The sequence below is a fragment of the Pan paniscus genome, chromosome 15 (assembly GCF_029289425.2).
Source record: "Pan paniscus chromosome 15, NHGRI_mPanPan1-v2.0_pri, whole genome shotgun sequence".
In the NCBI taxonomy this organism is placed as follows: domain Eukaryota; kingdom Metazoa; phylum Chordata; class Mammalia; order Primates; family Hominidae; genus Pan; species Pan paniscus.
The window spans coordinates 24,243,243-24,255,447 of record NC_073264.2 but is presented as its reverse complement, the minus strand read 5'-3'; the positions used below and the strand labels follow the sequence as shown (position 1 = coordinate 24,255,447).

General features: G+C 49.7%; 1 protein-coding gene across 4 annotated transcripts in view; it reads left to right on the top strand.

Moving 5' to 3' along the window:
• The first annotated feature begins 604 nt into the window (after positions 1-604).
• SLC7A7 (solute carrier family 7 member 7) overlaps positions 605-12,205 on the top strand; it is a 51,897-nt gene continuing 40,296 nt past the window's right edge. The window contains exons 1-6 of one of the 4 annotated variants that reach the window (XM_063596169.1): positions 605-2,072; positions 2,202-2,243; positions 2,342-2,584; positions 2,686-2,839; positions 6,023-6,141; positions 10,350-10,481. The gene's annotated coding sequence lies outside the window, so the exon portion shown is untranslated. Of the gene's footprint in view, positions 2,073-2,201; positions 2,244-2,341; positions 2,585-2,685; positions 2,840-2,890; positions 3,246-5,619; positions 6,142-9,927; positions 9,971-10,349; positions 10,488-12,205 lie in introns of those variants that run through there. The other 3 variants (XM_063596168.1, XM_034937279.3, XM_063596170.1) reach the window with 3 other exon arrangements.

Below are 12,205 nucleotides of genomic sequence, written 5' to 3'. Positions count from 1 at the left end.
CAAAAACTAGTCAGGTGCGGTGGTGGACACCTGTAGTCCCAGCTACTCGGGAGGCTGAGGCAGGAGAATCACTTGAACCCAGGAGGCAGAGGTTGCAGTGAGCCAAGATTGTGCCACTGCACTCCATCCTGGGCCACAGAGTGAGGCTCCGTCTCAAAAAAAAAAAAAAAAAAAAAAAAAAAAAAGAAGAAGAAGAAGTAGGACAAGTTCAGCCTATATATATATATATATATATATATATTTTTTTTTTTTTGTAGAGATGGGGTCTTGCTATGTTTCCTAGGCTGGTCTTGAATTCCTAGGCTCAAGCAATCTTCCTGTCTGGGCCTCCCTAAATTTAACCTTTGATGTGGTTAGTGTGATACAGCAGGGGGACAATCCATGGGTTGTAAATACCAGAAAAGGGCTCCTCACCCAAATAGCTACCTCTCATCTCAGCCTCCCTGGACACAGAGATAGAGAGAGAGAGGAGAGAGAGAGAGAGAGAGAGAGAGAGAGAGAGAGAGAGAGAGAGAGAGAGAGAGAGAGAGAGAGAGAGAGACAGACAGACAGAACCCCAGAGCGCTGACAACTAACATCATCAGCATTCTCAGGGACCTCATGGAACTCTGTTGGAGGGAGGGGTCTGGCACCTGGACAGCACTCCTCTATGACTTCATCTGCCTCAGAAGCCACAGGAAAGCAGCTTCGTCATCCTAAACTGAATGTCTTTTAACCTTTGGACTTCAACTGGCAAAGACTGGAGTAAAGAATAATGTGAAGCATCAGGCATCTGTGCTTCATGTGTTTCCTCTCTTAAATTGCTTTGCTTTTCAAGGGCATCATGCCCTGTATTTGGCTTTAACATTTTGTTATCCCAGCCTAGGCAGCACAGCAAGACTTTGTCTCTCTCTCTTTTTTTTCTTTTGAGACAGAGTCTCACTCCATCGCCCAAGCTAGAGTGCAGCTGCGTGATCGCGGCTCACTGCAACCCCGCTTCCTGGGTTCAAACGATTCTCATGCCTCAGCCTCCCGAGTAGCTGGGATTACAGGCACATGCCACCATGCCCAGCTAATTTTTGTAGTTTTTAGAGACAGCCAAGACTCTGTTTCTTAAAAAAACAAAAACAACAACAACAAAAAAAACCAAAAAAAACCCAAACCCCCCCCCAAAAGAAAACAAAACAAAACAAAAAACAACAACAAAAAAAACCGGGCGCAGTGGCTCACGCCTGTAATCTCCACACTTTGGGAGGCCAAGGCGGGCGGATCACGAGGTCAGGAGATTGAGACCATCCTGGCCAGTATGGTGAAACCGCGTCTCTACTAAAAATACGAAAATTAGCTGGGCTTGCTGGCGAGTGCCTGTAATCCCAGCTACTGGGGACGCTGAGGCAGGAGATTCCCTTGAACCAGGGCGTCGGAGGTTGCAGTGAGCCGAGATGGTGCCATTGCACTCCAGCCTGGCGACAGAGCGAGACTGCATCTAAAAAAAAAAAAAAAAAAAAAAGCTGGGTACCCACCTGTAGGCACCCACCACCAAGTCCCAGTTACTTGGGAGGCTGAAGCTGGAGGATTGCTTTAGCCCAGAAGGTCAAGGGTGTAGTGAGCTCATGTTTTGTCTAATATGTTTATCCAAATAGCCTCCTTCTGTTCTGTAAGTTTGTATTTATACAGTTACTTTTTTTTTTTTTTTGAGACAGAGTCTCGCTCTGTCGCCCAGGCTGGAGTGCAGTGGCGCGATCTTGGCTCACTGCAAGCTCCGCCTCCCGGGTTCACGCCATTCTCCTCCCTCAGCCTCCCGAGTAGCTGGGACTACAGGCGCCTGCCACCACGCCCGGCTAATTTTTTTTTGTATTTTTAGTAGAGACGGGGTTTCACCGTGTTAGCCAGGATGGTCTTGATCTCCTGACCTCATGATCCGCCCGCCTTGGCGTCCCGAAGTGCTGGGATTACAGGCGTGAGCCGCCGCGCCCGGTCCCTACAGTTACTTTTGTACAAGTGCTTTGCTCTGGGAAATTAGGTGCCTTGTAATTGTTGTGATTGATAATGACATTGGAGAAGGAACATAAGACGAAGGAAGCTGACTCTGGGTAGGCAATTCTACTTCATTTTGCAATCTCTTTTCCTTTTTGCATGCCTGTGAGAACATTCTAAGATTGAAGAAGTTGTGGAGAGAAGAGTGAACTGTTTGGGAATTCTTTCATTATCTCCCTTTTTAGGACAGTACAAAGAACAAATCACTGTCACCTCATGCAAGAAATGTGAGAACTGTGGCTACAAATTACTCAATACACTACTTTGCATATTATTTCCTTATATTTACATAATTTATTGCGACATATTCTGCTTCTTTTCCCAGAGCTGTCAAATCTCTGCTATATCAGTACTGGCTAAATTAGGTGTTAAATGATTGAGCTTCAAGATGGGCAAATCATGACTTCGGACTACATTCCTCCTTGCCTGGCGGCTGGGAAATTCCGTAAGCTCTGTGTGTTTCTATCAGACTGGTCTTGAAGGCGGTGGCTCTCCGTGGATCTCCGCAGAGCGCCAACGTTGGCTTAAAAAAACCTCAAAGCTAGATTGTCCAAAAGGTATATAAAAGGTAGTTATATTATTTACAAGCCATCTTTTAGCCTTAAAACGTGATGAAGCATTTCCAGTTCCCTTTTCTTGAACTAATTCAGCAACTCCCTTTTTTGTTAGGTCCGCGCTGCTGCTAAGACTTCAGATGAAAGATGCTCCGGGGACTCCGGTATCCTGGGCCCCCTCGGCCCGGACATTTTTGATTAAGCGCTGCCTCCTGGCGGCGGCTTTGCTGCCCGACGCCTTCCCAGCTTAGTGGAGCCCACTTTCTTTGGTTTGGAATCTGGAAGCTGATGCAACAGCTACCCCGAGGGGGCGGGGAGTCGGGAACCCGGGGTGGAAGAGACGGCCTTCGGGAGACCCCTCCTCCGGCTCCGAGGAGGCACATTCCTCGCCCCGCCTCCCGCCCCCGCCCCCTCAACAAGGGGCTTCCCGTCTGGGGGCACTACCGAGATTCAGCCAAGCATCTCGGGGCCGGAGGCAGTTGTGGTCAGGGGTTGGGGCGCTCGCCCAGACCCCTGTCTGGCCGCCAGCTTATGCAGGGTTGGGAGGGAGGGAAGAGGAAGCTGAGCGTTCATGGGGTGGAGGACCAGTCTCTAAGGGTATCCGCGGTCGTTTTCATTTCCCCGCAGCAATCCAGCTGTGCGGGAGCGAGGAGCGGACAGGGAGCCGTTTGCGAGGTGTCGGTGCTTGGACCTTTGCGCGCCCTTCGCCTACACCCACCACAACCCCCTCTTCTAGCGCTTCCTAGAGTCGGGGGAAGGGCGGGGGCTGCTTGGCCAGGTGGAGGGAGCGGAAGGGACGCCTGTTGGGGTGAGGTCCTGGTCCCCCAAGGCAGAGCTCGGGTGGGCCCCCACAGCCAGACCTGGGCCTCGGGGCCACCCTGTTCTTCAGATGGGTAATGAAGGCGGACGGTGGCTGGGTCCGAGCTTGGGAAGGCGTTGTCCTAGGGCCGCAGACTGGGGGCCCAAAGGAAGGAGGGAAATAAAAGGGAGACAAACGGCAGGGAGGGGCCCGGAGAAAGCGAGGGTGGTTGGGGGGTGGGGATGGGAGAAAGGGACAAAGGTGAGTGAGGCCAGCAGGTTGGGCGGGGGCGGAGAGGGGGATGGGAACGACCAAGGGATAGGCCAGCGAGGATCGCGGGCCAGGGGAGAGCTTTTCAGGGGTAGAGCAGCGGGCCGGCGCATGGTGGGGAGTTGAGTGTATGCTTCGACGTCCGCTGTAGAGCCCACTTGCATATGTGTGAACCTGAGCGTTCGCCTCCCCTCGGCCTTTTCCTCCCCTGCCCTTCACCCTTTCGCGGCCGTAGCACTTAGCTCTCGCCATCTCCACGCCGCACCCAGACCGGTCACCTGAGCTTGGGTGTGAGGTAGAGCAGACAAGAATTTCCTGGATCCAGGGAAAGAGTGTTAGATGATAGGCTTTTTGTTTTGCTTTGCTTTTCCCATTAATGAAACAAAAGTCCGTTTCAAATCATTCTAGGCCTCCCAGTAAAACTGTGAAAGCCATACTTTCTTCTTTGCCTTTAACGCATTACTGTCAAAAAGAGTACCTCCGGGTACTCCTTGCTTAGGAGCCAGAGCGGCAGCCAAACAGGAGGGCCTGGAGAGCAAATTCAAGGACATGCGCAGGAGCCTAGCCACCTGGGAAATCAAATAGATAACATAGTTCATTCATTCATTTATTAACCCAGCAAACATTTATTAACTGTCTATGTGAGCCCTGCACTGCGGGGATACAGTAGTGAACAAAGCTCTTGTGACGCTTACATTCTAGTGGGGGTGGTGACAGCAAACAAATGACACCGGGAATGGACAATATCACTGGGAAGCATGTTCCAGGCAGGGAGAACAGGAATTGCAAAAGCTGTGAGGCGGGAGCATGCTTGCTGTGCGGCCACCGCAGGGAAGCCAGTGAAGCTGGAGTGGAGTGGGGAAGACAGCAGGGAGGCCCATGCAGACAAGGACAGCTTCTCTCTTTCTAGGACCTCCCTTACGACTTGGACCCGACCCCAGAGTGCAATTAAGGGGCCGGCAAGTTGGGTAGCAGGCTGAGAGTGTCTAAAGGACACTAAAATATCTTTGGAATAATTCAGGTATTGGTGCCAGTGTACTATGATTTCTGTGTCTTGGTGAAATATGAGTTGGCTTTCATCCAGTGACATAGACTTATTGACAACTCCTTACCTGGACTGCTTGTGTCTGGAGTAATTTTCCAACAGACAGGTGCAAATTGCAGGGTGTAGCCCTGGGGCCAGCCAGCTGACAGTTGCTTAAAGGCATTAGTCACAGTTGTAATTCCAAAAATTCCTGATGCATTGTGAAGTGCTGCTCCCTGAGGGCAAGAGATTTATACTATTATCTACATTTTAAGTGGTTTACTATGCTTACCGAGAAGTTGTTTGCTTCAGAAGATTGCATGTGATGAAGATATGTAATAATTTCTTTTTTCTTTTTTTGGACTGGAGTGCTCACTGCAACCTCCGCCTCCCGGGTTCAAGTGATTCTCCTGCCTCAGCCTCCCAAGTAGCTGGGATTACAGGCGCCTGCCACCACGCCTGCTAATTTTTGTAAATTTAGTAGAGACGGGGTTTCACTATGTTGGCCAGACTGGTCTCGAACTCCTGACCTTGTGATCTGCCCGACTCGGCCTCCCAAAGTGCTGGGATTACAGGCGTGAGCCACTGCGCCCGGCTGATGTGTAATAATTTCTAATTTTAAATATAAAGAGGCTTACACAATTTGTATTCCAGGAAAATTGATATTTCCCCCACCTCTGCTAAGTAAACGTTCGACAGATGTTTAAATAAAACTGGTTCGAAGGGATGCCAACTCATTAGTCTGCCCAGGGTGCCATGGCCCAGTTGGCTCTTACCTGGCGACATACATCGATATCACCTGAACCAATTAGAGATCTCAGCTGTGAGTGAGCTTGCTTGGTGTTTAAATGTGTGCTTGGCTGTCCCCCTATAAGTGGTCTTCCTTGGCTTGCATTACCTCCCCTTGGCTTGCTTTAGGGGCTGAAATGGCACTGACACTCTTGAGATGGGACTGCAGAGTTTCCTTCCCCTAACCATGGGATCGTATCCCCTCTGCAGAACTAAGGATAGTACATGAGTGGGAGATGAGTAGGAAATGGGATGAGTGGAGTTGCAAGAGGCATCAGAGGTCACTGTCAATGGAGGGGAAAGCTTAAGTGCTCAGTAAATGTAGGGCAACAAGGAAGGGGGGGTGGGGCTGAGGTAGGGAGGAGAAGGAGCTGAGACTCAGGTATTTGGTGCCAGTGTAGTAGAGAAGGTGCCTGGAGGCGGGCAGGCACTGAGGTCCTCTGGGTCTGACCAGGCAGTCCCAGCTCCAGCCCGTCCCCTGGCCCCTCCCCGCTGCCGGCCAGAGTCACACATGTGTTTTCCTGTTTTCCATTTCAGTCCCCGTTACCCTCTGCTTTTTCTGCTCCTCAGAGTCAACAGCTGCTGCAGCGTGAGCGATACCCTTGGTTCTCCTAACTAGCACCTTCCCCTCTCCCCTGACTCAGCTGGTAGCCCCTCCTCCCCGCACCTGCCCAAAGGTCACTGGACAGGTAAGAGGTGGGAGAGGAGGGACAATGGGCGAGAGGGGAAGTGCAGGAGGAGGATGGAGTCCTAAAAATTGGCTGAATGGAGACCCAAGAGCCTCCTGTTTCTTGATCCCAGCCCTGTCCCTCTCTGGGCTGAACCTTCTGCCCAGAGACTTCAGCCCTTCCTTAATGGAAGCCCTGGCCACAGGACTAAACAATTTCTTTTTTGTTTCACTTTTTTTTTTTTTTTTTTAAAGAGACTGTCTTAGCCACAGTGGAATATAGAAAAACAAACAGAGAACTGGGGAGGGAGGAGCTGAGCTTCTAGCTTGCAGTGATGGGGAAATCTAGTCATACCAGAGTGTATCTGTTTTCTGTTTCTGTTGTTAGGGGAGGCAGCACAGACTGATTGGAGCCAGGAAGGCAGGACATGGGGTCTCTGGGAGAGAAAGTGTGTTCTTACAGTAGTTCCCTGAGCTTGGCTGAGGAGCCAAGACCCCGAATTATGTGCTAGTTCCTGGAGAAATTGTGTTTTGGTGTTGTCATTCGAGGGTGAGGTTAGGGTGAGGGGCTCCATTGGCTGTCCTGCCCAGCACTGCATACTGGAGGCCCTGCTGCCAGTTTCTGAATCAAATTTCTTCCACAGGCTGTAGGATGAGTGTGTTGTCCTGTAATCTTCACTGGGTGTTCAGAGATGAATGCATCTCAGACAGGGAAAGGCAACAAGGGCTGCTGTTATCTTATGGGGTTTCTCATGTAAAACCTGGGGTGGGTCAGGCACGGTGGCTCACACCTTTAATCCCAGCACTTTGGGAGGCTGAGGTGGGAGGATCACGAGGTCAGGAGTTCGAGACCAGCCTGGACAACATGGTGAAACCCCATCTCTACTAAAAATACAAAAATTAGCTGGGCGCGGTGGCGGGCACCTGTAATCCCAGCTACTTGGGAGGCTGAGGCAGGAGAACCCGGGAGGCAGAGGTTGCAGTGAGCAGAGATTGTGCCACTGCACTCCAGCCTGGGGGACAAAGCAAAACTCCATCTCAGGGAAAAAAAACCCAAAAACCAAAAAAAAAAAAAAAAAAAAAAAAAAACCTGGGGTAGAAGAGCCCCTTTGGGAGAGCCTAGGGGTGTTGCTGGTCCCAGGCTGCCTGAATGGTGGGGCTGCCTGAATGGTGGAAGCATTACCCTAAGACCCAGGGTCTCAGGGAGAAATGTGAGCTGCCAAAGATGGTGCCTTCTTGTCCAGGGTGCTAGGTAGTGGTTGAGAAAAGAGGGGGTCTTCATGATCTCAATGCATGGCAGCCTCCCTTGCCTAGTGCGCACGGGCAGACTGAAGTAGGTTAGAGTCCACTAGCACTTCCTGGTGCTACCACTAGGGCGTGCTGTTTGCTGGAGTGTGGGTTTTACCCCCAGCAGATTTCTGTCTCAAAATTCCACGGATTAGGACTTCACTTTTCAGATGCTACCAGTCAGGAATGAAACCCTGTACACTTCTCTCTCCATTCCCCCTCACAGTTTTCCCTTCCTTTGTCCCTCCTTCCTTCCTTTCTTTTACGTCATATTAGGACACATCCCCACCCCTTGGTGCCAGTGAATTTGGTCTTAAAAGGGCAGGCGTGATGATGTGTTTGTGTTTTTTTTTTGTTTGCTTTAGAAGTGGGCACCCTAGCAATAGCAGCACTGCCAAGAGGACTTGTAATCACCTCTTATCCCTGCAAAGAATGAGAAAGGGGAGGGGCAGCCAGGAAGGAGATTAACAAACTTTGTTGGAGCCTTTCGTCTAGGCTATAGACTGAAGGATGACAGAGGCTTTCTTTCTTTTTAATCTAGTCTGCTTACATCTTCCCCCAGGTAATTCATGTAGATAATTCCTGTCCAAAAGCAAGGTCTAAGGTGGCACCGGTGGCTCACGCCTGTAATCCTATCACTTTGGGAGGCAGAAGCAGGTGGATCAGTTGAGGCCAGGAGTTCAAGACCGGCCTGGCCAACATGGCGAAACCCCGTCTCTACTAAAAATACAAAAATTAGGCTGGGCACAATGGCTCATGCCTGTAATCCTAGCACTTTGGGAGGCCGAGGTGGGCGGATTGCCTGAGTTTAGGAGTTTAAGACCATCCTGGTCAATATGGTGAAACCCCGACTCTACTAAAAACAAAAAAGATTAGCTGGGCATGGTGGTGTGCACCTGTAATCCCAGCTACTCGGGAGGCTGAGGCAGGAGAATTGCTTGAACCCAGTAGGTGGAGGTTGCAGTGAGCCGAGATTGCACCACTGCACTCCAGCCTGGGCGACAGAGTAAGTGTCTGTCTCAAAATAAATAATATAAAATAAAATAAAAATACCAAAATAAAAACACAAAAATTAGCCAGGTGTAATCTTAGTTACTCAGGAGGCTGATGCATGAGAATTGCTTGAACCAGGAGGTGGTGGAGGTTGCAGTGAGTCAAGATCGTGCCACTGCACTCCAGCCTGGGGGACAGAGTGAGACTCTGTCTCAAAAAAAGAAAATAAATAAATAAATAAATAAATAAATAAATAAATAAAATAAAATAAAAGGAAGGCCTAGAGACTAAGGCAGGCCAGGGGGATGGGGAGATGGAGAGATAGTATACTTGTGTGATTAAGAGTATATGAGCTCTGGAGGTTCCATGAGATAATGTGCTTAAGTCCTTAGCAGTGTGTCTGGCCCAGTAAGTGCTCAATAAGTGATAGCAATTAATATTACAGGAGCATTTTGGAGAAAAGGAGAGTCTCCTCCAGAAGGATTTCAGATCATTGTGAGCCTGTCTTGGGAGAAGCATGATCTCTGGGAAGGCTCACACCAGAATCCTCCTCCTAGATTAAATTAAAAGTTTAAAGAGCTAGAATGGGAGGATGTATGGTAGAGATGTCTCCCAGAGATATTTAGATCTCTATTCTCTGGTTGTAGAATAACCAAAGAGGGTTAGAACAGATAGGAGAAGAAACAGACAGTTGGATTTCAGAATGGATAGGGTCTATTTCTGTTGGTAAAAGAGACTCAGAATACCAGATTTAAAGTAAATAATAAAGATAGTAAATAATAAAACTATGTGATTTCCAAAAAATGCTCAGCTTCCTCTGCCTGTTCTGGGCCTGTCTGTCCAACAGAATTCAGTGAAATCTGATTTCCTCATATTCTTTTTTAATTTCTTTTTTTGAGATGGAGTCTTGCTGTGTTGCCCAGGCTGGAGTGCAGTGGCCTAATGTCGGTTCACTGCAAGCTCCGCCTCCCGGGTTCATGCCATTCTCCTCATTCTCCTGCCTCAGCCTCCCGAATAGCTGGGACTACAGGTGCCGGCCACCACGCCCAGCTAATTTTTATTTTTTTGTGTTTTTAGTAGAGACGGGGTTTCACTGTGTTAGCCAGGATGGTCTTGATCTCCTGACCTTGTGATCCGCCTGCCTCAGCCTCCCAAAGTGCTGGGATTACAGGCGTGAGCCACCGCGTCTGGCCCAATTTCCTCGTATTTTTTAGGAAAGTGGAGTCAACTTATATTTGAGGAAGGTGTTTATAGGAATTTATGCTTATCCCAGAGATCTTGGTATGTTTTGTCAAGAATGAAAAGGCACATGGGTCTGGTGGGGATGCAGTCAGATATTTGATCTCTTGACTGTGTTTCTTTTGAAGTAGTCTGAGGCTCAGACTTTGGGGCAGTGGCCCAGGCTTGGAGGCAACCCCCAGTCTCTCTTTGCATGGGGAAGTGTGCAGAGTTCTCTTAGAACGCCCAGTCACATGGTGTAGAGACTGCTCTTACACTTCCTGTAATCTCAGCATGGGAACAAGCCTTTGTGTCACACTGTGCAACCTTCCTCCCTTTCTTAAATGCTTGGGGTGAGAGAGAAGAGAGGCTAGGGTGGGGCATGGAGGACACAGAGAGAGAGAGTGCTGTGTATTCCTTCCCCGCTACTGTCCTGTCCTCAGCTAACTTGCTCTGGGACAGCTTCCCCAGGGCTACAGATACTGCACCCAGCTGACTGTCCTTTCTTCTGGGCCCCTGGTCCCAGAGCAGAGCTGACAAAGGAGATTCCTGAGAGAGCACCTTCTTATCACAGAAAGTGCTGAGCCAAGAGCTCCTAGCTGCCCCTTTTGCAGATGTGAAGGGCCAGTGAACCTTGGACCCAGATGGTTGCTTAATACTCCTTTCCCCCTCCCTCACTCCTTCCTTTGCGGGCTGCCTCACCTCCTCCACCCTTCTTGCTTAAATCCATAGGCATTTGTCTGGCCTTCCCTTTTACTGCTGGCTGGGAAGGAGGAGCATCAGACCACAGATCCTGGAAGGCACTTCTCTCCCTGACTGCTGCTCACACTGCCGTGAGAACCTGCTTATATCCAGGACCAAGGAGTGAGTGTGCGTTCCACCCTCTTCTCATCTCCACTCACCTTGCTAACCCTCCTCTTTGCTGCTATGCAGTGTCTAATCGCTTCTTCTCCCGAGTGCCTCTCACCCTAACATCTCTCCATTGCTTGACTAGCCTCTCCCATTTTCCTCTCAGCTGTCTCCTGCTCGGTGTTTTCCAGCATGTGCTGCCTGGCTGCAGCTGTCTCCCTGCCTTGGCTCGGGGTGGTTTCTCTCCAGCAGCAACTCTGGGGTAGGGAGTGGCCATCAGCTGCCTCCAATCATCTCTAGGTTTTATGGTACATTGGATCGTCCTTCTCTCATTCATACTTTTTTGGGTGATTCAACGATGCTGATGTGAGGGATCTGATAGCAGGAGGCTTAGAATACCAGAGAATGGGAAAGGAAAAGCAAGGAAAAGATAATAGCCTGTCTTCTTTCAGGGTGAGGTGGGTCTACTTGGGCTTTGCCAGGGCTGAAGACTCCAGCTAAGGGTTAAGGGATGCTCTTTGGGCAGGAGGATGGTTGTGGGTTTCCAGCAGATTTCTGAAGCCTTTAGTTTTGGCAGACGTAGAGTCCTTGGGGAAAAGAGCAGTGTCATGAGACACTCCCACAGATTAGTTGCTGGTAAGGTCAGTTCCTAATGTTGTACCTCAGCACAGGTGATCCCTGAAGCTGAAATTGGAGGGAAGACGGGTTTTGGATAAGGCTGAAAACTCGGGGTCAAGCCATTATAGTTATTTTCTGGGAGCCGCCACACTGCCCCCATGCCTGTCTTGTATTATAGCAGGCTCAGAGAGAACCAACATTTAGTGTTTTGTTTTTGATTTTGTTTTTTTTTTGAGATAGAGTTTTGCTCTTGTTGCCCAGACTGGAGTGCAATGGCCCAATCTTGGCTTACCGCAACCTCTGCCTCCCGGGCTCAAGTGATTCTCCTGCCTCAGCCTCCCAAGCAGCTGGGATTACAGGCATGTGCCACCACGCATGGCTAATTTTTGTATTTTTAGTAGAGACTGGGTTTCTAAATGTTGGTCAGGCTGGTCTCAAACTCCCGACTTTAGGTGATCTGCCCGCCTTGGCCTCCCAAAGTGCTGGGATTACAGACGTGAGCCACAGCGCCCGGCCCAAGATTTAGTTCTCTATTTGGTGAGTCGGGTGGGCAGCAATATCCTAATGATGAGAGACAGATCCTTTCTCTCTGGCGAATGAGTGCCTTCTCTTAAAAATTCAAGTTGGAGGCTGGGCAAGGTGGCTCACGCCTGTAATCCCAGCACTTTGGGAGGCCGAGGCGGGCGGATAACCTGAGGTCGGGAGTTTGAGACCAGCCTGACCAACATGGAGAAACCCCATCTCTACTAAAAATACAAAATTAGCTGGGTGTGGTGGTGCATGCCTGTAATCCCAGCTACTCGGGAGGCTGAGGCAGGAGAATCACTTGAACCCGGGAGGCGGAGGTTGCAGTGAGCTGAGATCGCGCCATTGCACTCCAGCCTGGGCAACAAGAGCAAAACTCCATCTCAAAAAAAAAAAAAAAAAAAAAAATTAGCCACGCGTGGTGGCAGGTGCCTGTAATCCCAGCTACTTGAGAGGCTGAGGCAAGAGAAGCGCTTGAACCCAGGAGGCTGAGGTTGCAGTGAGCCGAGCCGAGATTGCACCACTGCACTCCAGCCTGGGCTACAGAGCGAGACTCTGTCAATAAATAAATAAATAAATAGATAGATAGACAAATA